The following is a 16229-nucleotide window of genomic DNA, read 5'->3' on the forward strand; positions in this document are numbered from 1 at the left end:
CTTTCAGATTTATTTCCTGTGTGAAGAGGACAGCAACTTTTTCCAAGTTCTTTGCCAAACTGAAATCCTCAGAATCGGCTCATATTGTACATCTTTCCTGCAGATGCTGATGTATTGATAACATTTTTCTGTAACTCACTCTGCTCTCCTTGAGAAAACATTTTTTGACTGAAGAAAGGAAGTGTTGAGGTGTATGTCAGAGTTCCTGAATCCATTCATACTGGCACAAGGAGTGTTTTAGCAGGAAAACATAGAGCCTGTCACCAAGGTGTTTTGCTCAAGTGTTTCTGACAAGAAAGTAATAGAAACTTAAGCAGAAAATCCCCTAGCATAAGGGTGAGCCCAGTCCCATGAGCCTGCCTCTAGAGCTTGACCTTCCCAGCAGCACTTTCCTACCACTTGGTTACTCCATTAGCTCATCTGAACACGATGCAAGTAGGAGGGATAGCAGGGCTGTATTTAACCCCTTGTTGCTGGCTGAGTACATATGTGATCACAAGCTATTATTGCTGTGTCAGTCTTGGGTTTTGTGGTTTGGCAGCTCTTTGTTGTAATACAGAGCTCTCAAATTCCTTTCCAGTCCCTGTGGCTCAAACTACCTAGGATCACAGGAGATTCCTCCTGCTCCAGGCTATCAAGTCCTGCTTCTGGGGTGCAAACACATCATACAGTCCCTTCCATAGTCTAATCAATTTCCATTTAAAAGTAGTTAGATCTTCCTGCTCTCTTTCCTCTGTCTCCTATTGGAAGGCTAGTCCAGAATCAGATTGCATTGAGAGGCCTAATTAGCAGTCTAAGTTTATTCATTGCCTGTTTATACCCTCTAACTCTTGTGTTATTGTTCTTTGGGTCAAATAGTTCTTTTCCTTATCTTGTGCTCAAGGCATTTCCCGTATTCATAAAAAACAGCCCTGAGCCCCGCCAACTTTTTTTTTCTTCTTCTTTTCTAGGCTTATTAAGTCAGTCTTGGTCTTCTCTTGTAAAGTAGTCTTCCACTTTGACTGATAATTTTGATAGCCCATCTCTGAATATCTTTCATGTACATCACTGCTGCTTGATCCCTTAACTTACCATATATTTAGCTCAGAATTCACCAGCCTCAGGTCCTGTTCCTGACCACATTAATCCAGCTGCGTTCAGGGACTGTCTAAGGACAGTTTAAGGCTGTACAGAAAGCTGGCTTTTGCTGAGTAGTACTACACGTTAATCCCTGTGAATTCAAAAAGTCATTCTCTCTTTTGATGGTAAAGTTATTGGATGTCGTCTAAAATCATAACCTCTGAAGAACAGTGTCAGTTTTGGTATTGATGGTTAAACATGAGTGTGGGTAATACAACAGACCAGCACAAATAGCTTAATTTCTGTCAGCCAAAAAGCTATTAAAAAGCTGTTAGAGAGTCTTCAGATGTGTCAAGCATAGAGACACTGTTCACAAAGAATTTCTGTTATTTATATGGGTTATCAGATGCAATTTGTAGTCTGACATCTGAAAGTGTGCAAGTGGAAATGCTAATTTGGAAGCATTAAGCCTTGCATGATAGTCAGTAAAATGACCTGTGGGCTCTCCACGCATGATTACTACCAGTCTGTGTGTGTGTTGAAGCTGGCTTTGTGAGACATAGACCCCAGGTGGTATCTCTTTGAAATTAGATTAAATCTCAAGGGGAGGGACTTTCTCCTTTATTTTTGTGTAAAGTGTTATACATGTTTTTGACACCTTGTAAATAATATATCAAGGCTCTGCTCATTTTCTTCCATGCTTATATATTAACAGTCTCTGTCACAGCAATAGCCGAGGATGAACTCAACAGTATGTGAAGACTGGATGTAGGAAATTGGATGTGGGGGGTTTGCCTGATTCAGGCCTTTTATTCTGAGGAATCCCTGAGCTGGGGCTTGGAGGTGAAGCAGCTATTCTGCACTCTGAAAATGCTTCCCTGTTTTTATTTGTTCTTCTCACCCACAAGAAATCTTATAAAAGAAGATGGTATATGGCATTCACACAAAAAAGACTAAAACACCCCACAGCTACCTGAGAAAATACAGATGAATCTTTTTCAGGATGGAGGAGAAGATACTGAATGATAACTGGAGTGTTATCTTTGAAGGTCAATGGCTTTCTCATTGCAGGGCCAGCTCTCCAAGCATTCTTCCTATATTGTGGTGCCTGTTAGCTGGAGACATAAATCTATCTATGGAGCTCTTGCTGTTCCTCTTAGCTTTTTCCACTGGCAAGGACTGAGTAGCCTAGCAACCTTTATTACTCACCCCAGGAATACTGACTATGGCATTATAGATATCCCCAAAAAACAGAATTTTAAGATCCCTGTGACCTGTTTTCTTCTCTAGTGGATTTAACCCTTGGGGTAGTTATAATCTATGATGCTGATGTACTGGGCACAGCTGTTACCTCAGCAAGTTGTTAGCTACACTCTGCGTGGAATTTAAGATTAGCTCTTATCTGCAGTGTCAGATTATGTCTTCGCTTCTAATTTCATGACGTTTAGGTTTTTTATCAACCATGAACCTGTGGCTGAAGAAACCAATTGCTTGGGTACAAGGGAGCTTCTCTCTGCCTCTTTCAACTGGTGATCCTCAACCAGCATGGTGAGAGGAGTTACTGTACTCCAGCACTTTCAACTGCAGAGCCGCTGATTATAGGGGAGGGCTTAACATCTGACTGGTCTTCTTTTGCGTCATTTACCCTGACTTTTCTTTTAACCTGTTTTATTCTTGCTGGTATACTGTAGCAACAGTAAAAACCAGGATTAAAAAAACCCAACCCTATGAATGTAAAGGACCTGGTCTGTCAGGCAGGATATAGCATTTTCCCTGTTGCTGCGCCAGTTTCATGAAGCTTATTTCCATTCGGATGAAATGCAAAGACTGTCAGAATGAACCAATCTCATCGGTGGGTGCTGGGGGAAGGGCAGGGGAGAGAGACACCATTTGGTTATAACATTGGGAGCAGCTGTGCGGGATCAGAACAAAAGTCCCCGTGTGGTCAGTGTCTGGCAGTGGCCAGTGGCAGATTCTCAGGGAAGGATTGTAAGAAACAGGGCAATCGCAGAGGGATACTCCTTGAGAAAGCTGCCCTGCTTCCGGCCTTAGGAACTTGCAAGTTGGAGCTGAGAGTGGCCTCTTTTGTGTTTTATAAATGACTGAGATATACCAGTTTTAAACACAGCGAGAGCTGTCACAGATTCTGCTGCCAGATTACAGAGGGGATGTGAGCTGGAGCCTCCTGCTTTTTCTGTGTCTTGTCTCCTGCTTCTTGGCTCTGCAGCAGTTACATGTACTGTCTGTAGGGGTTCCCCCAGCCTCAAGATCTGACTTCTACTGTCTAGCAAAGTACTGCCTGTGCCAGGCATGCAAGCTATGCTGGCACATTTGCAACATTAGCCACACATCAGATGCTGTCCTTAGGGGGTTGTGGGAGGGGGAATTCATTAGAGAAATCAAAAGTCCACAGCAAAGATCAGTGGAAACCTTTTCTAGAAGCTTTAAGCCTCCCTCAGGTGTGCCTTCTCTTTATGGTCTCTGTTGCCATGTCTCTGTTAACAGTGGTACTGATGGTACCAGTGCAGGGGAGATAAAAATAAGGATGGAAAAAGAAATGATAGATTGATTGGCCCTTGGTCAGCCATTTATCTTCATTGGCATGGGGATTTCCCTCCTAAGTAAAATGAGATGCTTTTAAAAGGGTCATTTGATCTTAGTGTATCTTCAGGGACAAAAGCAATCCAACCACTGATTACCTAGATTCTGCTGCCTTTCCATAACCCCAAACTGCGAATCTGTAAATAACATGGACATGCACAGTAAGCCACACTCTTCATGTGTCGGGTGCAAGGCAGAATAGCACCTCCACTTTAGCATTTAATCAGGAGCAGTGACCTAGCACAGCAACTTAGTCATTCTTATGTTAGTGAGTCAGGTCATCACAAAGTAGTACCTAATATCTGGCTGCTTCCTATACAGAAATGTGCTCTGGTTAGGATTTTTATGAACTGCTGCTAAAATGAAATCCAAGAGAGGGATCCTGGCTAATGCTGTGCTGTAGTTCCTCTTTTTCTTCAGCATATTTAAGATATTCCTTCCCACCTACTGCTTTTTCCCATCAGGGTCTGTTACATGATAAATCTACCGAAAGTCTTGCATTAATCATGCCCTTGTGAATTATCCAGCAACATATTTCCTCTGTCAGTCAGCCTCCCATTTGAAATGATAAAGCCTGCTGGCTTGTGACTACTGTGTTATCACTGGTTGCCTTCTTACTGGCTTTAGTAGTAGAATAAATGGATTTAGACTGATTCATTTGTAAATCCACAGCATTTTTCTCTTCCTTTCTGTAATTCTTGAAACTTGGAAGTCCAGATGTAGCACAGGCAAAATTTTCCAAGAGCTAATTTAGAAAAGCCTGCTTTTGGCTGTAGCTTTGCAGCAGTGTCCTGCCCTCAGGATCACTCAGGATCCAGAGGAAGTTCACCCTTACAGTGTGATGCTCATACTATAATATTCTCACTAAAGAATCCCAGAGATGGTGTTCTGAGAAAACTGTTTCGAACTGATTTTCATTGGAGAAATAACACAGCAGCTGTGTTGCAGGTGCAGGAAATTCAGCCGTTAGCTCAATTAGTTTGTCTTTATAAAGAAAAAGTGGAATGCATAGCCTTTAAGTGAAGAAGAAATATGATAAGGGTAAAGAGGAAAAGAAAAAAAGTCAAGAAATAGAGTACTTTAATGAAAATGCTGTTTTGTATGTGGATGGAGGCAATAATTTAGGTTCTCAGATACCCTGGTGCATGATGCCAGATTGAAAAATCACATTTCTGTCTGCATGCTTGTGCCAATTAATGTTACAGACTATCCATGAGATTGAAAATCACTTTTTTTTTAAATTATATTACCTTTATGTATTTTAAAGCAGTTTGCATGAAATAATTTCACTCTTTCCCCAGCATACTGTCAACTGATTCCCTTGTTGCTTATGTGGATCTTTCCCACAGCAGTGAAGGAGGAAAATATCTTTAAAGGAGAATGTAATTCTGAAAACCATAAACATTGCCAGGGGATCTGGGATGGGGGCAATCCTACTATCTTCTGTTTGATAGACTGAAGACAGTAAGTGCCTTTACTCTCCCATTACAAATCTCTCTCTTCTCCCTCTCCCTCTTCTCTCCATCAAAGCAGGAAATACTTTTATCCACCTTAGAAAAAAGAGCTATCCCTAGAGTTTAGCTTCTGGAAGAACACTCAGATACAGCTATGAGAACTTATCTGTGTTTTCCTATATATGAGATTGATGCATACTCTCTGGAAGTGAAAGGTCTCCTGTTTTCTCCAAAGGCCCTACAAGTGCTAGTCATGGGCCTGTCTCTGAACACAGTCAGCCTGAGGGAGTGGAAGAAAACCTAGATTGCCTGGTGGTGAGTTGCACAAAAATACTGGATAACATGAAGTATTTAGAAAGCAATATTCCTGAACACCGACAAGTGCATTAGCTTTTTCAAATACCGAGAGGTTTCTGTTTATAAGGCGCAAGAAACAAAACCTCATAAGAGTCAGCCAGCAATACAGCTGCAGAAAAAAAATCAAAGTTCTGTTTGTCTGCTTGGGACTCAGTCATTTAGTGGCTGACACTACAAATTTCTAATAGCTTTTGCTCCCATTGAGATCAGATGGAGAGGAGTACCTTGTAGAAGTCCACAGTACCTGGTAGCACTGAACTTCACTATGAAAAACATTTAAGAAATGAGTTCACAGTGAAAGCCAGTGGATGCAAGCCCAGATTCATCTTTGGCAATAGCGTATATTGTTCTCAATTGCTTCTGCTTCATATTTCTGAGATACCCTGCCGTAGTGATACTGGATGAGAGGTTACTTTCTGCTAGTCATGTATATTTCTCAAAGTCTGAAATGGAAAGTGTAGTAATACTGACCTGAGACTATGTTTAATTATTTTCACATTGGTCTTAGAACTAAAAGAGAACATTTATTCCCCTCACCACCACCTTGCTAATGGCAAGCTACTGTTTTCTCTTATTCAATTCATTCTCATAAAAATTTTAATACCACAAATCAGGATTTTTTCTGACACTCCATTTGCTTGTGCACTGTGCCAAATTTTGAAACTAGTAAATATGCCTTTTGCTTCAAATTGGACAGCTCAGTCATCTTCTGTTATGTTGCTCTCATTGCTTTGTAGAAAACCTTTCACTTCAGTAGCAGTACCATTAGCAGTCTTCTTGTCCACACTGGGCACATACTACTACCCTTTCAATCTGATTATGATCCACCATAGTTCTTATTTCTTTTTCCAAGTCCTGATCCTCGTCTTGATTTTTTTGTTGCTCTAAGTGTAGTTTCATAGTGCTGTGGGAATTCTCTTTTTTCTTAATTTTGAATGTTTTCACTGAGCTGTATGCGATCTTTGTTTTCCAGTTTCATTTTGAGTTGTATCTTGTTATTTCTGTTGGGTCCGCAGTGTCAAACTGTTGTCCATGTTCTCTAAGCTTCAGTTTGGTTTGGCTGAGGTCCTTTGTTTTGACAATTCTAATAGCTCTAGCACAGATTCCTTTTGGCTCTTCCAGAAGTTCATTTCCATGTGCAATTTTTTGAGAGGAGAGCACGACCCAGAGCCCTGTCAGGAATTCAGTCTCTTAAAATTGCTCTTCGTCTTTGCATTAGAATGTGCACAAAGCTTCTGTCTTTTGGTTTCAAAGCATCTCTACCAGGTATTTGATATGGTTTGCTGGCCTTCTCCAACTTTTATAATTGCATTTCATAACCTCTTGTACCTGAAATAACTAAAAGCTCTTTAAAATGTCAAATGATCAGAGTCAAAGACTGTTGGGAACAGAGCTTGTCAGAGACAAAGTTATCTTCTGATTGGCCGCCACTTTGCTGGCACCCATTTCTTGCTGATACAGAACGAAGTTCTGTTTAAATCCTTGGCGGTAGCGTCCTATCTTTCTTTCTATTTCCCATGAGTTTCAGCTCTGGCTAGAATTTGAACTGCTCCATTCTCTTAAAGTATTTTCCAGTTTGCTTTACCCACAGGACCATGCATTCTTCAGTAATCTCTTACAGCCAAGGAGGCCGACAAACAGTTTGCTTTACTCAGGGTGTGAATTTCTTATCACAAGCTTGTGAATGACTTAACATCTCCTGCTGGCTGCCTTATTCCAGAACACATTAAACATACCGTTCCTCACAACCTGGCTGCTTCTGCTTAAGAGGACAGACAGGTAGTTACCAGGAATGTCACCTATAGGATCTGCTAAGAGTAGGTTGACCTTTAACTCTTTCATTTACCAGTGCATAAAAGTTACTTCTGTATCATTCTGGCAACTCACTTCTCTTTCTATTGCTTAAAAGCAAAAAGTCCTCTTATCTTTCTTGCTCCTTTGGCCTTGGTTCTCTTAGTAACATCAGTTTTAGGCCAGTGCAATTTCTTTGCTGGTTTTACATGCGAGTTACACAGGCGAAGGTAAGATGAGAATCTGACCCAAGAGTGCCTTCCCATAAGTTTCTCTACGTCTCTGGGGAAGTAACTTCTGGGTCACTCTGAGCACGGAAGCTCTTTCCTTATGCCTCCGATAAAAGCAAGAGGCAGATTGAGCTCTATAAGATCAAATAAGAGATAACACCCACTGTCAATCATTTTCCTTTTTCAAGAAATAACAAATCATCTAACCTGCCTAGGGCTTTCTAAAAGTCAGAAAGGTTGTGAGAAGCAGACCCAGCTTCTTTCCAAATCCCAAGAAAAACTATGTATGACGCTGATAAATGTTTCAAAATTTGGTGTCTCATTCAGGACTGCTCTACTGGCTGTTCCTGTGTAGTGTGATAATTTGTAGATCTTTGCAATATTCTGACTGGGACTTTTTACTGTAATAAATTTCCCGCCCTTTGCAAGCCAAGGCTTTCGGAGGGCTTCTGTCCTGCTAGCTTAAGTCAGCACTGCCCTTGTCTGGGAATGACAGCAGGCCTTTTCAGTGGGAATGACAGTCTTTCTCAAGCATCAGCTTCATCTAGGACCTGTCCCTGAGTAAGCAAACTACTTATGCAACTTGTATATGTAATGTAAAGCATGTGAGTAGTTCTTCTAGTTAGGTTCTTAAAGTTATCAACACATCAAACAGAAAATGTAATACTCTGACATTATGGAAATATTCATGTCTATAAAATCACATGTTTATAACTTACTGAACTGTGGCTCTGAATCTTAAGTTCTGTGAGCAGCTTCTCAGTGGATGGACTCTGCCAGAGGGTCAAGATTTCATTAATCTGTCATAATTTGCTGACATTGAGCATCTGCTCTTCAGTTGCCTTATACTCACACCACCTCTAATCAAAAAGTGTCTATAAATGTTTCATAAACCTTACTTCTTTCTGGCAGAGGTCCTTTTCACCAACAGGAAAAGGCATTTGTGGCTGCTAGAAAAGAAGGCTATGAATCTCGGTGCAGGTGGCCACAGTGTTTGTGCCTGTTACATGAGGGATGGATACACACTGTAAGGGGCTTTGGTGTCCTGGCCTCTCAGCTGCTCTCATGAGGAGCAGGGTGTGCCTGGGACATGCACATGGACCTGACAGCCATTGGGAAGTGCTGCGAGTTGCACAGTTGAATGCACAGCCAATACTTCGTGTAAGCAGTTCTTGTGAAGGCCTTGAATTCCTAAGTTATCAATCAAATTGCATAGGCTTTCTGAGGGCACAGTTTCTTACGGGTTTTGATGTGCTGAAGTGGTTGTAAATGCTGAGAAGCAGAGCTAAATTAGCTTTATGACTGTCACCAAGCCCAGACTTCACTTTAAATATTTAATGTGGTGCGTTTGCAGCCTGGAGAAGTTGGTACCTTCCTGACTGTGCTGAGTTCCCTGAAAAATGTGATGTAAGGGATGGAAAAGGAAACCCCAAACCAAAACTCAGTCAAGTGAAATGAAAAGTACAGTGCTTTGTCACTCTATAGCAATTTCAGGCAAGAATTAGAAAGTACTTTTCAAGAATCAGTGACAAATGATTTACAAAATCCTTGAAGCATCTTTTGTGTTTTTTAATGACACAACCATGCTAAGTGACTTACACAGAATCATTCAGCACCTCATCTATAATTCAGGATACCTGATGTTCAATTGTATCAGACAATGTGGTCTTTTTTGTTATGATTATCTATCAGGATTACTAACCAAATCTGAACTAAGTTTTGTTGATGTTCAGTAGCTTTGGAATTAGATATTTTGCATCCTTTCTTTCTGTGAATTTTCTAAGTTTAGCCATGACAAGAAGCAAAAAAAAAAAAAAAAAGGTTATGAGTGGACTGATTGATGTTATTATGCCCCTGGCATAGGAAAATCTCATAACAAAGACTTTCTCTGTGAGCTTTCCTTTCTGATTTGAAACATTTGGGAATTATGAGGAGTTATACAAAAAGTTTAGGGTGGATATTTATCCACACCATAACTCCATGTTCTGCACATTTCAGTCACTTTCACTAATGATCACTAACTCTTTGTCAAACAAGACCTTGGCATTGGTATATTTTGATCTTTTCCATTCAGGTTCAAAAAGAAGGGTATTTCACAATATGTTTCAGAAATATTCAGTCTAATTTGATTGCCCTTTTGATTTTCCCACAAACAACAGATGTTGATTTGTATTTTTGCTATCTCTTCTGTGAAAAGATATGCACAGGGCTTCTCATGTTCAGCCACAGAAATCTCTTATGCCAGTTTAAATTAGGAGTAACTCAGTCAAAAGCTATGCCTGGTGTGAAACTGCTCTAAACTGATTCAAGGGCAATTGGAGTTAATGAAAAACTTCCCATTGCCTTCCATGTGCTTTGAAGTATGTTATATGTAATATAAGAATTAGACTTGTAGACTGAAGGAAGTGGTGAGGAGTAAGGGAGTGTAGAGAGGAAATTCTCAGAGATTAATTTTAGCACAGTGAGGATGGTTATTCTTAATCTTCCTGCAGAGTCACTGGTGAGACGGTGGTTTCTCCTCTGGACTGCTCTACAGAAGAACCTCATTTTAGATGCCCTGAATCAATTCTGCATGTTGCTCCCTTGCCTTTTACACTTGTTGAGCAGTTGCTCTGGAGGCGTCATTTAAAATCCTGAAATAAAACTGTTGCTACATTACTTGCTCAGTTATTCTCTGTTCTACTGTTAGGTTTTTGAACACACGAACCTTTCTGAAACAGTCAGGGGGATCTCTCTGCTTTGTCTTGTCTGGAAGGATGAGTCTGGCGGATCTTCCTTGCCAGAGCTCTTTGATTAGCTTATTTACATTCACTTCTGCTCCTGTCCTGCCTGTTCGATGCCTTCAAAACTCCATTGTATCAGTAATTCCTCACCCTTATTAGAGTGTTGATCAGTTTGAATTATGGCTTTTGCTGGGAATAGTTTAACTGAAACTACTGAAAATCCCATATAAATAGTACCCAAGTATGTTTTATTTAGGAATGGTCATACTGAATTAGACTGTCTAATCAGGCATGTGTTTCTTACAGTAGGGTCAACAATATTTCCAGTAGAATTTTCAGTATTTAGGGATTTGAAAAATGCTATGAACATGCACAAGGAGTTGAGGACAATCTTTCAGAGCACATAGACTTTTCTTGCTGAGATACCTGCAAAAGCAATAGATTTTGAAAGAAAATAAGGTCTCTCAGGATCAGAGGCCTCTTTTTTACCTTTGCTTAACAATAGTCAGTCTGGAAAAGTCTATGGCAAGCTTCAGCGATAAAATGGCTGCTCAACTCTGCACTGAGGGGAACTTCTTGGAAAAAAACAAGAGTGCTATGATGCATCATGGAGCCTGTATTTTGCAGCTCTGCTCTGCTTTAGCAGGTTTTTATGTTGTGATTTGTCATTCTGTAAGTGCATCTTCCTTTTCATTTGACAAAATAATGTTAATTTGTCCTGCAGTACCATGTTGGAAGATTAAAAGTTTTTTGGCTCCTGTGCAGTGTGTTACAATATAGGCAAAAGCTCTGCAGGTTTTTAAAATTATCTTTGGCCTTCATTGTGTCAAGATTTCACAGTGTTTTATAGAGATTTTATAATATTTCTGTGGTTATTACAAGCAGGCAATTACTATGGAAATTATAGACTATGCTTGAATGTTTGGAGTGAGAAATTATAGATAATTTCTGGTATGTTGGTCCAGTTTCTATGGTAATCTGAACAAGTGTGAATTAATTGCCTGTCGTTGCCATGGTTCTTTATGGTAATTCCAGACTGTTAATGTTTGAAATATACCAGGCTACTTTTTATTCATGTCTTTAGTACTTGTTAACATGCCTCTTAGGACATTCCAAAGATTACTGTCATCTCATTTCCCCTATTTTTGACTCTCTGAGGATGTTAACATGAGGAGCTGGAAGATAATCTTTTCTTAAAGGAAAATCCCTCTAGCCACACTAGCTTTGTCTTTACCACCCAATCAGAAGTCTATTAAGGCCCATTTCCATTGCTCCTGTAGGCTTTGGATGGGACCCATTGCCTTTCATGTTCAGCAGTGATTGGCAGACCCTTGTTCTTTACTCATCTTCCGTCTCCTGCTGTTAACAGATGAAACTGTTACTAGCCTCTAAAACAAAGAGCTATGTCTTGAGCAAATTAATGACCAGTCTCTGCCAAAGCAGCATTCAGACTCTTCTTAACAGGAATTTGAAGAAAAATGAAAATACCATGGAATCAGAAGACAATCATGCCAAAAAGAAATGTATTTTGCTACCAGTGTCCTCATGTCTGGTGGATAAATTCTGGTTGATGATGGTAACGAATCGCTGCATCCTGAACTCAGTCACAGCAATGAAAAATAGCAACACTCTTTCTTAGAGGACAATCACAGTGTCCAAGACAAGAACTCACAGGCAATGCAGGGTATCATCAAGGGGTGGAATCTGTACTCCTTTTTATGTTTTGCAGTGTGGTGGGCAGGTATGCGCTATTGCGTAAATTACAGCAACACGTAGACTACTATCCAACATGTCATTAACTCCAAGGCCTGTGGGCTTCAAAACAGACTCACTTTCACCTCTGTTTGTTATTCAGATGAAATTATGTGAAAAACTTGGCTATCTAGGCGTTTATCTCTTTCTACCATGGTCCTTAGATGATTATAGTTTTGTCATATTAGTCATCATTAGTTGCATACAACCCCTGAATTAATTAATGTTATTCAGATTGCAAAGTCAAGTGCTCACAAAATGCCTGTTGAGTATGTAAATGACAGAATTAAGGTATTTGCCTTTTCAGGCTTGACTCAGTCCCCTTGTGCATGGGCTTTGTGATCCAGCCTTGATTACATGATCACATACTGTTTTTCCCACATTCGGTGCCAGGATGGCCAGTGCTGTCTTTATAAGCCAGCTAGTTGATATTTTGCACTCATACTTTCTTAGTAGGTGGTGCCAGGATTATTTTTGATATTCCAGTCAAACACTGTAGACATGTTAAATATCCTATTATCCACAAAAAAGTGAGGATACTTATCCCTAGCACATTTTCAGAGAAATGACATTTAGCAGAGCAAAAAGAAATTCAGGAAATTTCACAATTTCACTATAGTCTTATCCTCCAAATCTCTGCTGTTCTGAAAAATGAAGAGCAAGGGGAAATTTAAAAATGTTAAAATATCCCATTTCAGCATTCCGCAAATACTGAAACAGATTGGTCTAACATTTCAAAACAAACCTTTTAATCATTTTGTTTGAAAGCAGCATATCTTCAAACAATGTGTTAAAAACAACCCCAAACCCCCCAAACCCAGAAAAACATTGAAATAGTTAAATAACACTCACACACACTCAAAAATTGCACCAGAAGGTTGTCTTGGATCCAACAAAATGGTTCGGTTAACCTTAAATAAAATGTGTTGATGCTTTTGATCGTCTGGAAAATATCTGTTTTGACTGCATCTGAAACACTTTTTCATTGACTTCCTTGTTTTAGCTTGTGTGTTTAAAAAATCCATTATTTTTGCAGTAAAATGTGGGAGTAACTGATAGCAGTAGTAACTTCTCTATTAAACAAAAAGAAATTGCAAAGTGATCTTATCAGGGGGCATAGGTGCTTATACATTGGAAATAGCTCATCTCAGGGTAGGAAAGCTTTTCAACTTTGCTAACAAAGGTGTAAATAGATCCAAAGCCTGGAAGATGAAATTAGATAAGTTCTGTCTTGAAGTAAAAGACAATTACTTAGCAGTGAGCCTTAGAAATTATAAAAGCTGCCTAGGGAAGTGGTGGATTCACTATTCCATGTGACTCTTCAAAGTGAAGCTGTGGTTTTTTTAACATCATTTAATATCTTTTCAGAGGAAAAAAAATATTGGGCTAGTCCACGTATTTGGGGTAGCTGGATGCAGGGGTCCTGGCTGGCTTTACAGTTTGCAGATCTCACATATTCACCCTTTTCTTCTTGGGTTTAGGTGAGAACATGATGCCTGCTTTATCTTAAACATAGTCCTAACACTTGCAGGTCTCCTCTGAGGCCCTGATTCAAATCACTTTTCATGTTTCAGGGATGCAGTTGTTTGCCTGCATTGGTCAGGAAGGATTTCTGTCTTCCCTGTGTATATCCAGGCAGCTCTCTCCTTTCCTTTTGAAGCAATAGGAAGATTGGGGAGGTTGGCACAGAGCACTTCTTCCCTAAGCTATCTGGCTGATGTGTCTTGCTTGCATACTTGGGGTCATAATGATTGCTGTGTTTTGGGCAAGACATAATTTTTCTGTGTCAGGTGTGTTGAGAACTTGGGGGTTTTAATCTTTCCCCAGTGTGCTTAGTTAGACAGGATCATCTCATAGAAGCTTCAAGCGCATTTAGTACTTTCACCTGTTAATAGCAGTAAACTTGGTTTCCAGTGGAGGCGTGAATGCATCAATGATCACTGACCGATCCCTTCTTTTTCTGTCTTCTTGCTCCTTCTCCTCAAATCTGTCCTATAAAGGAGCCAACTAGTGCTTGATACAATATGCAGAATCAAAGGACCAAGCTCTGGGAGTGATCTGTGAATCTGTGATCTGTGACAGTCTCCAGGTATCCTGTGGGGAAACTGTGGGGTCTTCAGAGTAGCTTTCTGGATACTCAGGTCATAAAGATGTGGAGGTCTCTGACTTCTGTAGCGTGAGGTGTTACCTTGTGTGACCAATATTACAACAAGACCTCTCCTGTACTTCATTGGCTCTGTCTGATCCTTGGTTCAAAAAGGAAATAAGAATTTAAAATTATTGTCACCTGAGGGATTTTCCCAAACAAGATGTATGCTTAAGTAAAGATGTATGCTTACAGCCAGCATCACACAGTTCAAGTTCTGTTGTGTTCCTTCATACTTCCTTAGCTTTGGGTGTTTTAATCTGAAAATAGAGATCCATTAAACATGTTGTACTAAAAAAATGCTCTTAATTTCTTCTTTGTTTCTTATCTCCTATGTCTTCTCTAAGTTTTCCTCTGTCAACCATCTTAAAAGATAACACAAATTAATAGGTTGTTTTCAGATTATGTCTCATCACATGACACATCAAGTTATTATGACAGCTTACAACATGTCATGTCATTATGTATCATTTCTCCTGATATAATAGAATAAAGGCAAAGTAATAAAAGTGAAATTAAGCTGTACAGAGAAATAACACAGTATTTTGAAATTCTCTAACACAAACAGGAAAAAAATCTTCAGAAAATAAAATCAATGGGAAATAATAAAATTGATATCATAATGGAAGAGCACTTGAAAAAAATATTCTAGCAGTCCTGCTCAGGTCTTAGCTGACCAGGGTAGGGATCCTCGGAGAGTCAGGGCTGAAGGATCATATTAGAAGGCCTACTGCAGGAGAGGACTTATCACAGAGAGTGTGAACTGGCTCTCAGCAGCCAAATCCAGCTCTGCTTATCTCTGAGGCCTGCCCACGATGAAACTAAAGAACTGCCCCACTTCCATGGGAAAAAAAGAAGAGTGAGGAAAAGAGCGGGGAAAGGGAAGCAAAGGAAAAAAACAGGAGCTCTCCAAATGGTATTGGTGACTCTGAGAGGAAAAGGCCAGAAGGAAATGGCTCATCCAGTTTCACCCAGTGTTTGTTATGCCCAAAGACCTACTGGTGGCTGAAGAATGCAATCAGCAGTTTCCAAACCTCCACTGAGGCTCATATCTTCTGTGTGGTGGAAGTCTGTTCTCTACCAAGATCTATCCCTGTAAACAGGCAGGTTCCTGGGAGACATCTCTGCTGATCTGCTGGGTGAATTCAGAAGGGCTGCGAATCTGTTGAGGAAAGATCATGAAAAGGAGGTGGGTAACAAGGTCACAGCCACCTCTGGGGTTTCTTCTGTTCTGGGCTCCTGGACTCTATGTATCATCTGGGGCCCTCTCTGAGGCTACGAAGTGCCAACCACATTACCCAATGGGGTGAGATTCTGCAAAAAGATGTTTGTTGAAGTCCTTGCTACACCCACCTCTCCCTTGCAAGAGAAATATTCTCACCCTGGCTGCTTTTTTTGATTTTTTAAGCCAATAATATGCAGTTAACTAACACTCATAGTCCTTAAAGTGATCCAGTCCTGATAACTTTGAGAGAAAAATCAAATGGTTATTTGTCATCATTATAAAACAACAACAACAACAAATCTTGTACCTGATTTCTTGTTTACATTTTTTGTCTTCAGCTCCTGGCCATAATTTTGCCTTTCTATTCTCCTTTCAGGGTTAGCCAATATTTTCTGTTTGGGAGGCCTCTCCTACTTGATAGCAATAACTTCTCAACCTGTTATTAAAGGGATTGAGATCATTACCTTTGACCCTGGGCAGCCCTCAGATTTTTTTTGTAGTTTTGATTTTTTTCAGCCCTTTTTCAGCATTCTTCAAGAAAGCTGGCCAACAGAACTGCATATATTTGTTTGGGATTGGTATCAATTGCCTGAAATACAGAAACAATGTCACCTCCTTTTCCTATGAATGACTATATTCTCTATGGGTCCAGACATCTCAGCAAATCCTTTTATTACAGCATGAGAGTCTACGTGGAATTGTTTGTTCACTGTGGCCATGAGATTTTTTTTTTTTTTAATAGTTCTTCCACTGTATAAGGCTAGCCTATCTCCTGTGTTCCTAGGCGTGTGACATTGCTTTTGACAATATTAAAATACATTTTGTTGAAGCATGCCCAGATAATGCATCTACACAGATTGCTCAGAAAGAATTCCTTGCCTTCATTGTACT

The sequence above is a fragment of the Apteryx mantelli genome, chromosome 2, assembly GCF_036417845.1.
Source record: "Apteryx mantelli isolate bAptMan1 chromosome 2, bAptMan1.hap1, whole genome shotgun sequence".
Taxonomy (NCBI): Eukaryota; Metazoa; Chordata; class Aves; order Apterygiformes; family Apterygidae; genus Apteryx; species Apteryx mantelli.